Source organism: Labeo rohita, unplaced genomic scaffold (genome assembly GCF_022985175.1).
Source record: "Labeo rohita strain BAU-BD-2019 unplaced genomic scaffold, IGBB_LRoh.1.0 scaffold_577, whole genome shotgun sequence".
Classification (NCBI taxonomy): domain Eukaryota; kingdom Metazoa; phylum Chordata; class Actinopteri; order Cypriniformes; family Cyprinidae; genus Labeo; species Labeo rohita.
Genome location: NW_026129501.1, coordinates 36,467 through 50,358, shown reverse-complemented (window position 1 = coordinate 50,358; position 13,892 = coordinate 36,467). Strand labels below are relative to the sequence as shown.

Genomic DNA, 13,892 nt, shown 5'->3' with positions numbered 1-13,892 from the left:
TTGATGCATATAAGCAAACATACAGTGCAATTCTACATTTATTTATGTATTTGCCACCATAACTTATGCTTTATTTCTCCCTTTAAATCTATAATGGCGCGCGCAGCACCGAGGCGTCGCGCCTGCCACAACTAAGCGTCACACCTGCCTCAACATCTCTCACTGTTTACACTCCGATTGATGCATATAAACAAACATACAGTGCAATTCTACATTTATTTATGTATTTGCCACCTTAACTTATGCTTTATTTCTCCCTTTAAATCTATAATGGCGCGCGCAGCACCGAGGCGTCGCGCCTGCCACAACTAAGCGTCACACCTGCCTCAACATCTCTCACTGTTTACACTCCGATTGATGCATATAAACAAACATACAGTGCAATTCTACATTTATTTATGTAGTTGCCACCTTAACTTATCCTTTATTTCTCCCTTTAAATCTATAATGGTGCGCGCAGCACCGAAGCGTCGCGCCTGCCACAACATCTCTCACTGTTTACACTCCGATTGATGCATATAAACAAACATACAGTGCAATTCTACATTTATTTATGTATTTGCCACCTTAACCTATGCTTTATTTCTCCCTTTAAATCTATAATGGTGCGCGCAGCACCGAAGCGTCGCGCCTGCCACAACTAAGCGTCGCGCCTGCCTCAACATCTCTCACTGTTTACACTCCGATTGATGCATATAAACAAACATACAGTGCAATTCTACATTTATTTATGTATTTGCCACCTTAACTTATGCTTTATTTCTCCCTTTAAATCCATAATGGCTCGCGCAGCACCGAAGCGTCGCGCCTGCCACAACTAAGCGTCGCGCCTTCCTGTAATGTAAGCAAACAGACTTTGCAATTCTACACTTGCGCCACCTGTTTGCTATAGCGGTGACGGGTCCAGTGGCAGGCGCATTTGGCGGTGGCAGGTCTTTGTGGCAGGCGCACATAGCGGTGGCAGGTCTTTGTGGCAGGCGCATTTGGCGGTGGCAGGTGGAGTGGCAGGCGCACATAGCGGTGGCAGGTGGAGTGGCAGGCGCATTTTGGCGGTGGCAGGTGGAGTGGCAGGCGCACATAGCGGTGGCAGGTCTTTGTGGCAGCTGCCCCTGCCACGCAAAGATTTTACCCTTGCTGGGGAAATTGCCTCTTTTGTGCAGTCTGAAATGGCGACCAGTGGTCGACTCCACGGATGTCGATGGTTACATCTGCGTGCTATTCGAAGAGGATATGTTGTTTCTCAAGAGACTTTAGCCGCTTTTCCACTATCGGGCCGAACCGTTCTCTTCGCTTAACCGTTCCGTTCCGTGCCGATCCGGGCCAGTCAGCACGGATACGGTTTCATTTTCCACTATGGTGCTGATAACGGACCCAGCTGGCATTTTAACGTGGAGTCAGCGTTGAATCAACGTCAGGTGTCAGTGTTGGATAACCGTTGGATTTTGGTCATGGTTGTAAAAATAATGTTGATTTGACGTACAACTCAAATTTTATTTATATTTCTATGTTGAATCCATAGTATGTTCTATGTATGTTAATATATGTTATACATATGTGTATATAGCCTATTACATCACTTATGTCTTATATAAGTCAACTGAACGCAGTCTGTAAAAGTTCTTTGACAGTTTAATAAAAAATTTCTAAGAGCCATCATAGAGAGCACTTTTCCACGTATGGAACGCCATTGGGGACAATACCTATTATATGAAACGCGTGAAATCTGGACGCATTAACACGCAAAGTTTGTACGTGTCTTTTTGGTACGTGTAAACGCGAACGTTTTGTACGTCTATACACGAAATTTTTTGTCGTGTTATTTAAAGACACGATCGTTTGTATCGCCTTAACGTAACATTTTTGGCCGTGTATTTTTGTTACGTGTTTCTAGACGAACGTTTTCGTCGTGTAAACATGACATTTTTGAACGTGTAATATTTCTAAGTCTTATTTGATGTGCGACATACTAATTTTTCTGTTTTAGTTGAACTGGTGATAATTTAGGGTCAATGATTAAATACACTCAATGACTGCATGAATTAACATTATATTCTTTTGTAACGTTAAAGGAATTTGTCCTGTAGGTAAAGTGAGTGGTCTCGGTGATCCAACGACCACATTTCCCCTCTGATTAATACATTCGAGGTGTCCACTGCAAATAGCCTACTTCCCAGCTAACACAGTTACGTCGTGACAACGTTACTGGACCGGACCATATTCGTCGCAGCGACGTAACTTTGTGATTCCCATATTCGTCGTGGCGACGTTATTTCCTACGTCCCTGGAACGTGGTGAGTACGTCTCTGCGACCAAACTGGCACGTTGTGAGGACGTGACTATAAAGGACCAGATTGGTCGCAGCGACGTACCAAATAACGTACCAGCGACGTAACTTTGTGATTCCCATATTCGTCGTGGCGATGTTACAGTGTTACGTTGGTGGGACGTGACAAATACGTCCTAACGACCAAACTACCACGTTCCTTATATTTTAAATGTTTACTTCTCACCTTTAGTCTGGTCCAGAGGATGTGCTCCTACCACCTTTAAATCGGTATATAAATGACAAACTCAAACATTTTCTGCTATAAGAAAATAAAACACTTAATTCTAATGTTTTTTAATCGTTATAGGAGATTTTAGTGAATATATTCAATACATACATGCAAACCATTACAAAAACATTACATTCTAAACATTAAATGAGCAAAAACAGTGCATTCATTTATTAATAAGCATTTATTCAGTGTTATTTCTACAAACACTAAGCCAATACATTTTGAACATTACACCTATTCTTTAACCATGCAAAGTGTTACCAAGTCATGAGCACAGATAATTGAACACATCAATACATAAATCATGTAAATTTTACTGAATTGTTTTAATTTTACTTAAAAGTTTCTTATTACTGATGGATATAGTTAATTTTATCTGTAAAATTATCAATAATTATCAGTACTCATTGACAACTCCCTATAATCTGGTGCAGTAGTGACTTCTTTATTACTTTAAGTTAATTTGTTTCCTGAGTGTCCTGTGTATGAAACACCTGCTACAAATATCCGATGGTGATATACTTCAATACTGCTTCACTATCAAAAGCAAAACCTAAACAATATTGTCATTACCAAAGGATCATAGTACCCGAGTACTCTGATGTCAAACATGTTCTTCCTCCTCTTCGCCATCTTGAGTCTGTACTGCCAATATCGTTCTCTGGCACCTGAAAGGGAGGATCACCCTGTTAATGTTGCTAATGTATGTACACAATCAGTCAAAAATCTGCAGTCTTTGTGTTTCAATGTTTTTCGATAGAAGTCTATTCTGCTCACCAAGGCTATATTTATTTAATCAAACTTACAGTACAAAACTGTAATATTGTGAAATATTATTTTTAACTTAAAATGTTTTCTATTGTTTTTCAAATACACTTTAAAATGTATTTCATTCCTATGAAGCAAAGCTGAATTTTTCCTCAACTCCAGTCTTCAGTGTCACATGATCACTCATATGATGAATTGATGCTCAAGAAAGATTTCTAATTATCAATGTTGAAAACAGTTGTGCTACTTAATATTTCTGTGAAAAAAAAAAAAAAAAATTTTTAATCTTTTGTAACATTATAAATGTATTTACTATCACTTTTGATCAATTAAATGCATCCTTGCTATTAATGTCTTCCCAAATAAAAAAAAAAATCTTAGTGACTCCAACCTTTTGAACTGTAGTGTACACAAAAAAATGTAGGCAGCACAACTGTTTTCAACAACACCAATAATAATCAGAAATGTTTCTTGAGCAGCAAATCAGCATATTACAATGATTTTGAACACTTACAACTGGAGTAATGATGCTGAAAATTCAGCTTTGATCACAGAAATGATTTACATTTTAAGATTAATTTCAAAGTTTGACCAACAGTATACATTACTACCTTTGAATGAAAACACATCTTGTAATAAACAATGCACACATTCTCAAAGAACTTACATTCTGATGATTACTTCCCTCCCTCATGGCTGCCTTCTTCAGTTGTTCCCAGACTTCCTCATTTTTCACCTTTCCTTTGAATCTACACAAAAAAAAAAAAAAAAAAAACAGAGAATTTGGATAAGTCACCCCAGACATTTTTTGATGGTGGCCACAAACTGTCAAGGTGCCTTTTGAAATCTTAAGTGGTTCTCCAGCTTCTAAAGGAAAGGCAGAATCTGGAGCCTTATTCACAGAGAATTTTATCTTACTACTATGTGTCCTAGCTAGGATATTTAGTTTACAAAACTCTTAAGATTCTACAATATCTAACAAGAGGGTTCAGTCAATGCATAGACCAGGGATCCTCAAATCTGGCCCAAGAGATCCACTTTCCTGCAGAGTTTAGCTCTAACCCTAATCAAACACATTTGAGCATGCCAATCAATGTCTTCAGGATCATTAGAAAATCACATGCAGGTGAGTTTGATCAGGGTTAGAGCTAAACTCTGCAGTGGACTGTCCATCCTGGGTAAGATTTGAGGAACCCTGGCATAGACTTTCTTTTTTGTTAAATTTCCACACTGTGCATGGGTTGGAGCTCTTAATACTGAACTCTCAAAGTGCACCAGATTAACTTTAAACTGTACAGTACATTATTTCTTACACAAGGCCATGGCCCCAGATCCCCCAGGTAGACCAAGATCCAGCTATCCTCCATAGTCTCAAAAAAATCCTGTGGGAAACACAGCAAAGTGATTCTGTGTATGATTTGGGCATAGGGGAGAGTAGGGCTGCACAATAAATTGCATGTAATTATCATGCACATATAGTCAGTAAAGCCAGTTTCTTTGATTAGTAGTAAATTTCCATCACGTGCATTCAGCTGGAACGGCAATTTATACATGGAGTTATGAATCACTCACAAGCTACGCAAAATTGTGCTCATAATCGCAGATGAATCGCATTTGATTATGAGCGTGATTCTGCGTAGATTGTCAGTCATTTATGACTCTGCGTATTAACTGCCGCTCCAGCTCAATGCACGCGATGGTGGTTTACTACTAATCAAAGAACCAGCTTTATTGACTAATGCGCCTGACAATCGCATGCAAGTTATCGTGCAACCCTAGGGGAGAGCCTTTACAATGGTCAAATTCAGGCCAACTACAATTTTTTTTTTTTTTTTTTTTAAACATGTTTAAAAATGACCAGGAGCTTGGGAAGTGCAATACAATATAAGTGCAATATAAAGAAACAAACAACAACAAAAAAAAAAAAAAAAAAAAAAAGATTAAGAGCATGTACTATACTTAAAGGAGAATAGTCATCCTGAGGTATATGTGTTTGTATACATATTTGTAAGGAGTGTCATAAGAAATTATGTTTTTTGAAATTATGACCCAGTCTTTGCAAAGTGAACAAGCAAAGAAGATCAAATACCCATAACAAAAAAGGGAAAACAGCAATATAGGATGATTTTGAAGTTGAGGGAGAACATGAGATGGGAGTTTTTCAACATACACTAACTGTCATGTACCGAAAAAAGAGTTTAGGCAGACCAAGACAAGACGAGCATTTGACATTAAAAAGTATATAAATTGCATTATTTTTATGAAAATAACTGATCGTTTCACTAGATAAGATCTTTCTTCCTCTGCCGAGATTCTTTACAACCGCATTTGGGAGATCGTTAACAAACTCGGGGCACCATAGAAGTCTACTATATGAAGAAAAATGCTGAATTGAATCCTCAAAAAACATAATTTCTTTATGACTGAAATAAGAAAGACATGAACATCTTGGATGACACGGGGGTGAGTACTAGGGATGCACCGATACCACTTTTTTTTCAGTACTCGACCGATACCGATGTTTGTTTTTTTTTTTGATACTAAAAGAATATGTAAAATGTTAGTTGGTTAACTTCATTTATCAAATAGATACAGTCAAACCAAAATGTATTCAGACATCTTTTCTCACATTATCAGACAACATTTCTCTGCAAAAATGGAACTTATTTCTGATCCCAAGTGATCAATTTTACTGTATGAAATTTTTTTGGGGTATAATATGTCACACTTTTACTTTATTTTGCTGATTTACATAAATGAACTATAGTGTCCTGCACATTAATTAAAAAATAAATAAAAATTATACTAGTGTCTGAATAATTTTTGATTTGACTGTATATCTTTCAGTTATATCTACACTTAGTTTTTGCTTAACACTTACACCTAAGTTTTCATTACTTTCACTGTTCATTTTTTGCTCTATGGTACATCATCTTTAATTTATTAGCATTAGAGCTGCTCCATTGCAGCAGCTACTGTAATCATGCGTTTTGTTGTAATAATGCAGGGAACTACTTGTTATAAATCTCCTAACAGTGATATTTTCGCCAATAAAGTTGTGTATGCTTTATAGTGAATGCCCCTATAAATTTTATATTTCCGAATTAGTTTTAATCCAAATTATGCATGTGCTAAGTGAGCGAACATCAATAAAGATCACACAACAGAATTGCGCTCCCCCGCCTCCCTCTCTCTCCCTATCTTTAGATAACTTGCGCATTGTTTTACTTACTTGTTTTTGATATATCTGACAGAACTACAAACTTCTGAGTAATGTCTGTGAGAAAACGATATTAACTCGTCAAGCTCGTACAGTACCTCATACCGGTATCGGTGCACCCCTAATTTTTGATCTGGAAGTGATATCTATCTAGTTATGAGTAAATTGTGAAATCCAACCCTGTGGATTACCTGCCTCTCCTCCTAAGCATTTTGTCGTGTGGGTCCAGGAAGACTGCTTGTATGTCTGGATATCGATGCACAACTCTTTCAACCATGAGATATGAACTTCCAGTGTGTCTTCACATCCAGGGTAACAGAATGGTCAGGCAGGCCTGAAATATAAACATATAAGTCACTAAAATCAGTTTAAATCTATAGTTGTGCCTGAGTGACACTGAAACAATGAGGTTTAGTTTTTCACCCAGGATTCGCTGATTCCTATGAAACAGTTTTCGTGATGGATTATCTCTTGATCCTGGATCCTTGCAGCCATTCATTTGGAGATGGTTTGGATGATATGCAGTTATTTCTAAAGAGGAAAGAATCAACAATACAAAAACACGAATAGCAGCATTGCTGGTCCTGTAGCTTATATCAGTTTTTCAGTACTGAACAAGTCAGGAGCCAAATCAGTACCTGTTCTCGATAATCATCCCTACTACTAATCATAATAGTTGTAGGCTTGGTGCTGCCCAGACTGTCTCTCCACCTGCTGACAAAAATGTTAGTTTTACAACAATGAATAAAATATTTAGTCTACTAGGTAGTAACAAATGAGCATCTTTTCTTATAAGCAACTCACTGAATCATTGCCTGGTTCATTGGCAGTCAGGACCTAAAGAAAATTAATCACTTGTTTATTAAAAGCAAATGTACCACTTATTTATTAAAAGATTTGTTAAAACGAACGTATCAGATCTTATTTGTGAATGAAAGGTAACGTTAACTAGCATAAAAAGCAAGCATGTAAAAAACACCTTTAACACCAATAGTGAGCAAATGACACAATTTACAGGTCTGTTGCTAGAGGGGAAAATGCGGAAATTATTGTTCCCACATACACTGAAGGTGATTTCGCTAGCATCGGTCTAATTAAACGTTTAAACAGTAGTTTATATTCAAGCTTACAATATGGCTAGCATGAGCAACAAAGCGAGAGTGGCAGGCAGTCAAACAAGCTATTACGGTTTAAGTTTTTTTTTTTATTTGACAGTGAATACTGTATAGTTTATTGTGTTACATTTCAAACTAAACTAAAAAGAAGGAATACAATTTTATCTCTTGATTTTAGCAGTTAACGTTACCTCAGACCGCGACATAAGCGAACCAAACATGGCATTTATTTACGAAATTAATATAGAAAACCTACGAAAATACAAAACACTACTCATCTTAAATGATATCTAACGTTATATCAGCAAAAACGATTAATAAAAATAGATTTATAGCGCTTACCTTTTCCTTCGTGTCCGTCTGCTGGAAGTTGACCGTTCAAGTGACGGGCATGCGCACTTAAGCAGTACTCAAAAAGTGACGTGCGCTGGTTTAAATGTTCACTTGTCCCATGCCGTTTTTCAATACATTTCTTCTGTCATTCACAAGCATAAATTATTTATATTCGCTAACAAACTATTTGGTTTTTGTTTTGTCATTAATTTGATAACAAATATATATCTACATTTTAAATGACGGCATAATTATTATATTTCTATAACAATTCATGCCATCATGCAAAATGCTTGATTAATTCAGTATATTTCCCTTATTATAGGCTATCCAAATGGTATACACCTTAAAAAGATAGGCCAAATACATGTAGTGCAATAATAGGAAAAGTTATCTGGAGACCAGCTGACCACGTCGCTACAACGTTCCCATGCGACTAACTAGCAACGTCTTTTGAGGACGTGCACAGGACGTTTCTGGTACGTTAGCCAAAATTCTGAAAAATGGAACGTTAGCACGACGTCCTCACGACGTTGTCAAATAATGTCACGCTGACCAAATGACGACCAACTGGCGACGTCCTCACAACATACTTGTGTACGCTGGGTAGAGACCATGGGATCACGTCCCTACAACGTTCCCCATGGGACCAACTAGCAACGTCTGTAGAGGACCAGCCCACGACGTTTCTAGAACGTCAGCCAACATTCTAAAGCCTTGAATATCTCTCTAACATGTATAAATGGAATGTCAGTCTTAACGAATAAATATCTAACATTTTAAATTGTAAGCATTTTATATTTAACAATTGTAAATAAATTGTAAATAAAATACTGGTAGACCTATACTATAGAGACCAGGGGACCACGTCGCCACAACTTCCCCATGGGACTAACTAGCGACGTCTGTTGAGGACGTGCCCACGACGTTTCTGGAACCTTAGCCAATATTCTAAAAAAAAAAAAAAAAAAAAAAAAAAAAAAAATGGAACTTTGCCACGACGTCCTCACAACGTCGCCATAAAGTAATGTCGCGCTGACCAAAGGACGACAAACTGACGACGTCCTCACAACGTACTGTGTTTGCTGGGTTGTTGGCAGAACTAAATACACTAGGTCAGTACGTTACCCTGTATGTGGAAAAAGTCACCTCTTTAGTCAGTGGTTTCTGTGGCGTAACGTGTAAAGGGAGACCGGGGTTCTATTCCCACTGACAGCGCTTTTTTATTACTTTACAGTTAATAAACGCATTTGTTTTCAATAAAAATGATTTGACTTAAAATTCATGTTAATTCATAAAAGTTACATTTAGGGTAAGGTTAGGGGTAGCGCTCTTTAATATCTCAATAAGTTGCCATGATTTTAATATTGTTTTATAAATATAATGATTTACTGTCAGTTATATTGCAGGATGTTTAATGCACAACAATACTGAGGAGCAAATAGTAACGTTATCTCTCACTATTTATAAGTAAATAGCATCTAAATGTCTACTGAATCCACAACTGTTGCTATTTACACTTAAACTTGGACTGGCTGCCCCACAGTTTACGTTGCATGGTCCGCCTGTTGTAGTGATTCTGTAATGTTTATGTGTCGTATGATTGTGTCTGGGTTTAAAGGTTGAATAAAGATTTGTGAATTGTCATAGGCTACTGGTGCTTTGTTTTCTGCTTTTGGATTTGCCTGATTGTTATAATATAATTGTTAAATTTGTGATTGTTACAATATATTGTTGTTATTACATTTTTATCTGACATATACAGTATACATTCAAGATATTTGTATTATTTCCAGTCAAACTGACACCCCGACTTCAAGGAGCATGTCTCTCATACCAGATTGATGCTGGCCCACTCGGAGATTACTCCAGTCATTTTGAAAAAAAAAAAAAAAAAAAAAAAAACAATAGCCACAGTATTTAGTATTTGCTAACTTTATTATTCATTGTATTTATTAAAGTTGAATGATTTATGGCATTTATTGGCACTATTATGTATAATTATTGACACCTCACCGTGGACCTCACTAATTATTAAACCCTGGCTATGGCCGTATCCAGTGTTGTATGTTCTATGTATGTTAATATATGTTATACATATGTGTATATAGCCTATTACATCACTTATGTCTTATATAAGTCAACTGAACGCAGTCTGTAAAAGTTCCTTGACAGTTTAATAAAAAAATTTCTAAGAGCCATCATAGAGAGCACTTTTCCACGTTACCGGAGACAAAAAACCTGCATGAGTACAAACGGGATGAGATGACACAGCACTGACATCACAACCAACGTATAAATGCATCATTGACTTTAAAGTTTTACGCTTGCCTATGTACATGCCAACGTAAAATTATGATCACATTCACGAACAAATGTTACGTGTGACGTTTGCATAGGTATTTGCTTACCTAACAGCACGTCAAGCGTTTCATATAATGGGTATTGTCCCCTATGGAACGCCATTGGGGACAATACCCATTATATGAAACGCGTGAAATCTGGACGCATTAACACGCAAAGTTTGTACGCGTAAATACGAAGTATATGTTCGGGTGTCGCGTCAGACTGCACAACAGCCAATAGCGTTGCTCTATTTAGGATTTAATTTGCATTTGTGATGGGATATGGCACGTTGCTGTATACGCATATAAACATCAGACCACATTTCTTTTCGTGAGGGATGACGTGCTGTTAGGTAAGCAAATACCTATGCAAACGTCACACGTAACATTTGTTCGTGAATGAGATCATAATTTTACGTTGGCATGTACATAGGCAAGCGTAAAACTTTAGAGTCAATGATGCATTTATACGTTGGTTGTGATGTCAGTGCTGTGTCATCTCATCCCGTTTGTACTCATGCAGGTTTTTTGTCTCCGGTAACGTGGAAAAGTGGATTGCTCTCTATGATGGCTCTTAGAAATTTTTTATTAAACTGTCAAAGAACTTTTACAGGCTGCGTTCAGTTGACTTATATAAGACATAAGTGATGTAATAGGCTATATACACATATGTATAACATATATTAACATACATAGAACATACAACACTGGATACGGCCATAGCCAGGGTTTAATAATTAGTGAGGTCCACGGTGAGGTGTCAATAATTATACATAATAGTGCCAATAAATGCCATAAATCATTCAACTTTAATAAATACAATGAATAATAAAGTTAGCAAAGGCTAAATACTAAATACTGTGGCTACTGTTTTTTTTTTTAAAATGACTGGAGTAATCTCCGAGTGGGCCAGCATCAATCTGGTATGAGAGACATGCTCCTTGAAGTAGGGGTGTCAGTTTGACTGGAAATAATACAAATATCTTGAATGTATACTGTATATGTCAGATAAAAATAATGTAATAACAACAATATATTGTAACAATCACAAATTTAACAATTATCTTATAACAATCAGACAAATCCAAAAGCAGAAAACAAAGCACCAGTAGCCTATGACAATTCACACATCTTTATTCAACCTTTAAACCCAGACACAATCATACGACACATAAACATTACAGAATCACTACAACAGGCGGACCATGCAACGTAAACTGTGGGGCAGCCAGTCCAAGTCCAAGTGTAAATAGCAACAGTTGTGGATTCAGTAGACATTTAGATGCCATTTACTTATAAATAGTGAGAGATAACGTTACTATTTGCTCCTCAGTATTGTTGTGCATTAAACATCCTGCAATATAACTGACAGTAAATCATTATATTTATAAAACAATATTAAAATCATGGCAACTTATTGAGATATTAAAGAGCGCTACCCCTAACCTTACCCTAAATGTAACTTTTATGAATTAACATGAATTTTAAGTCAAATCATTTTTATTGAAAACAAATGCGTTTATTAACTGTAAAGTAATAAAAAAGCGCTGTCAGTGGGAATAGAACCCCGGTCTCCCTTTACACGTTACGCCACAGAAACCGCTGACTAAAGAGGTGACTTTTTCCACATACAGGGTAACGTTAGTCTGGCCTAGTGTATTTAGTTCTGCCAATAAGTAGGCTATTTGCAGTGGACACCTCGAATGTATTAATCAGAGGGGAAATGTGGTCGCTGGATCACCGAGACCACTCACTTTACCTACAGGACAAATTCCTTTAACATTACAAAAGAATATAATGTTAATTCATGCAGTCATTGAGTGTATTTAATCATTGACCCTAAATTATCACCAGTTCAACTAAAACAGAAAAATTAGTATGTCGCACATCAAATAAGACTTAGAAATATTACACGTTCAAAAATGTCATGTTTACACGACGAAAACGTTCGTCTAGAAACACGTAACAAAAATACACGGCCAAAAATGTTACGTTAAGGCGATACAAACGATCGTGTCTTTAAATAACACGACAAAAAAAATTGTGTATAGATGTACAAAACGTTCACGTTTACACGTACCAAAAAGACACGTACAAACTTTGCGTGTTAATGCGTCCAGATTTCACGCGTTTCATATAATAGGTATTGTCCCCAATGGCGTTCCAAAGGAACCAGACGAACAGTCCCCTTTCAACAACGATGATGATGGCATCTGCACGACAGTGTGAACAGCAAAACCGTAGGATTGTGAGCAGAACGTCAGCAGCGCAAAGCGGAAAACAGCAGTAAATACAATATAAAAACACGAGAGAACGAGAGGGAGAATCCTATAACGAACACAAAGAAAGACGTTACGAATCCTCATACTTTCCCTTCACGAGTTATAATTACATTTAAAACTTACTTACCGTCAAGGTATCATGCCAAACAGAAAATGTACAAGCACAGGTCTATAAATCATGCCCACCGATAGCACCCTGGGGTACAGAAAATCATACCTATTCAGCATATAACAGTGTTAACGGCACATCGACAGTAGCACAATACAACAAGCGTATACAGATAAACATACCTGAGAGGCAAACAGTCATTAGATCCACTAAGCAGCGCCGACAACACAGGCCAAAACGACACTATAATTTCCGGAAAAAAACGCTTTAAAAGACCAACCAGTTTTAAAATAACCGCCTGTTACAGCACAGCACGCTTACCTGCAACCACCGTAAACACGGGCACAAAGGGGAAAGTCGGATGTGACGCATCACGGGCAACAACCAATCAGCCTTTATATTGAAGATACTAGTCGCTGATAGGTAAATTCGGCTGTCAGTCACCTAATTTCATTACATTAATATCTTAAATTGTACTGTCTCAACTAATTCATAATTTGACAAAACGTTTTTATTTGCCCCCTCAACTTAAAAAAAAAGTGTTGAATCAATTTAATAAGGAAATCACGTTCTTAACGTCACATATAGAGATCTCGTGAAGACCGTTGCAGAAAGAAGATGTTTGTCAGCCATCATGGTGAGCTTCTCCACAGAGTTGGAAAAAGTTCTCAATCAACAAATTTGGTAAGTAAATATTTATATTTATTCGTTTAATATGGACATTTATGTATATTGTCTAAGAAGAGTACAAGTATGGTTTAAAGCGTCGTATGTACTAGTTTCGCGGCACTCTAAGCCTCAAAATACACACGGTTCCACAGTATTTTCGATATAAATATTATATTATCTGCAGCGGTACTGAGCTGAACTTATATGGAGAATGATAAATATACAGTTTGGTATGTATTATTTGAGGCCAGTGCTGCATTAGAGAGAGACCGTTCAAACAGAGCGCGAGACGGAGAGGAAGGAACAGCTGTGTGGATTTAGAACGGCGGGAATTTAAAAAAAAATGAACTTATGAGCGATTAAAATTAAGGGGAGAAAAACAATATTACTACTCGAAGTGTCATTTTAATGCATGTTATAAGAGAAACAAATGAGCAGCTCCCTCAGAGTTCGTTTGAAGCGCGTATATTTGATATTTCTGACACAAACTCTC

General features: G+C 37.1%; 1 long non-coding RNA gene across 4 annotated transcripts; it reads right to left on the bottom strand.

The window, feature by feature from the left end:
• Positions 1–2,445: 2,445 nt before the first annotated feature.
• Positions 2,446–8,854, bottom strand: LOC127161197 (uncharacterized). Of its 4 annotated transcripts, none has more exons than XR_007826989.1 (8): positions 8,004–8,854; positions 7,351–7,383; positions 7,185–7,260; positions 6,970–7,077; positions 6,738–6,880; positions 4,640–4,708; positions 3,994–4,075; positions 2,446–3,226 (listed from the first exon to the last, which is right to left on the bottom strand). It is a non-coding gene; the product is annotated as an uncharacterized LOC127161197 (long non-coding RNA). The 4 variants fall into 4 exon arrangements; XR_007826991.1 differs by having other exon boundaries at positions 7,185–7,257; XR_007826988.1 differs by lacking the exon at positions 8,004–8,854 and having other exon boundaries at positions 2,448–3,226; positions 7,351–7,989.
• Positions 8,855–13,892: the final 5,038 nt, after the last annotated feature.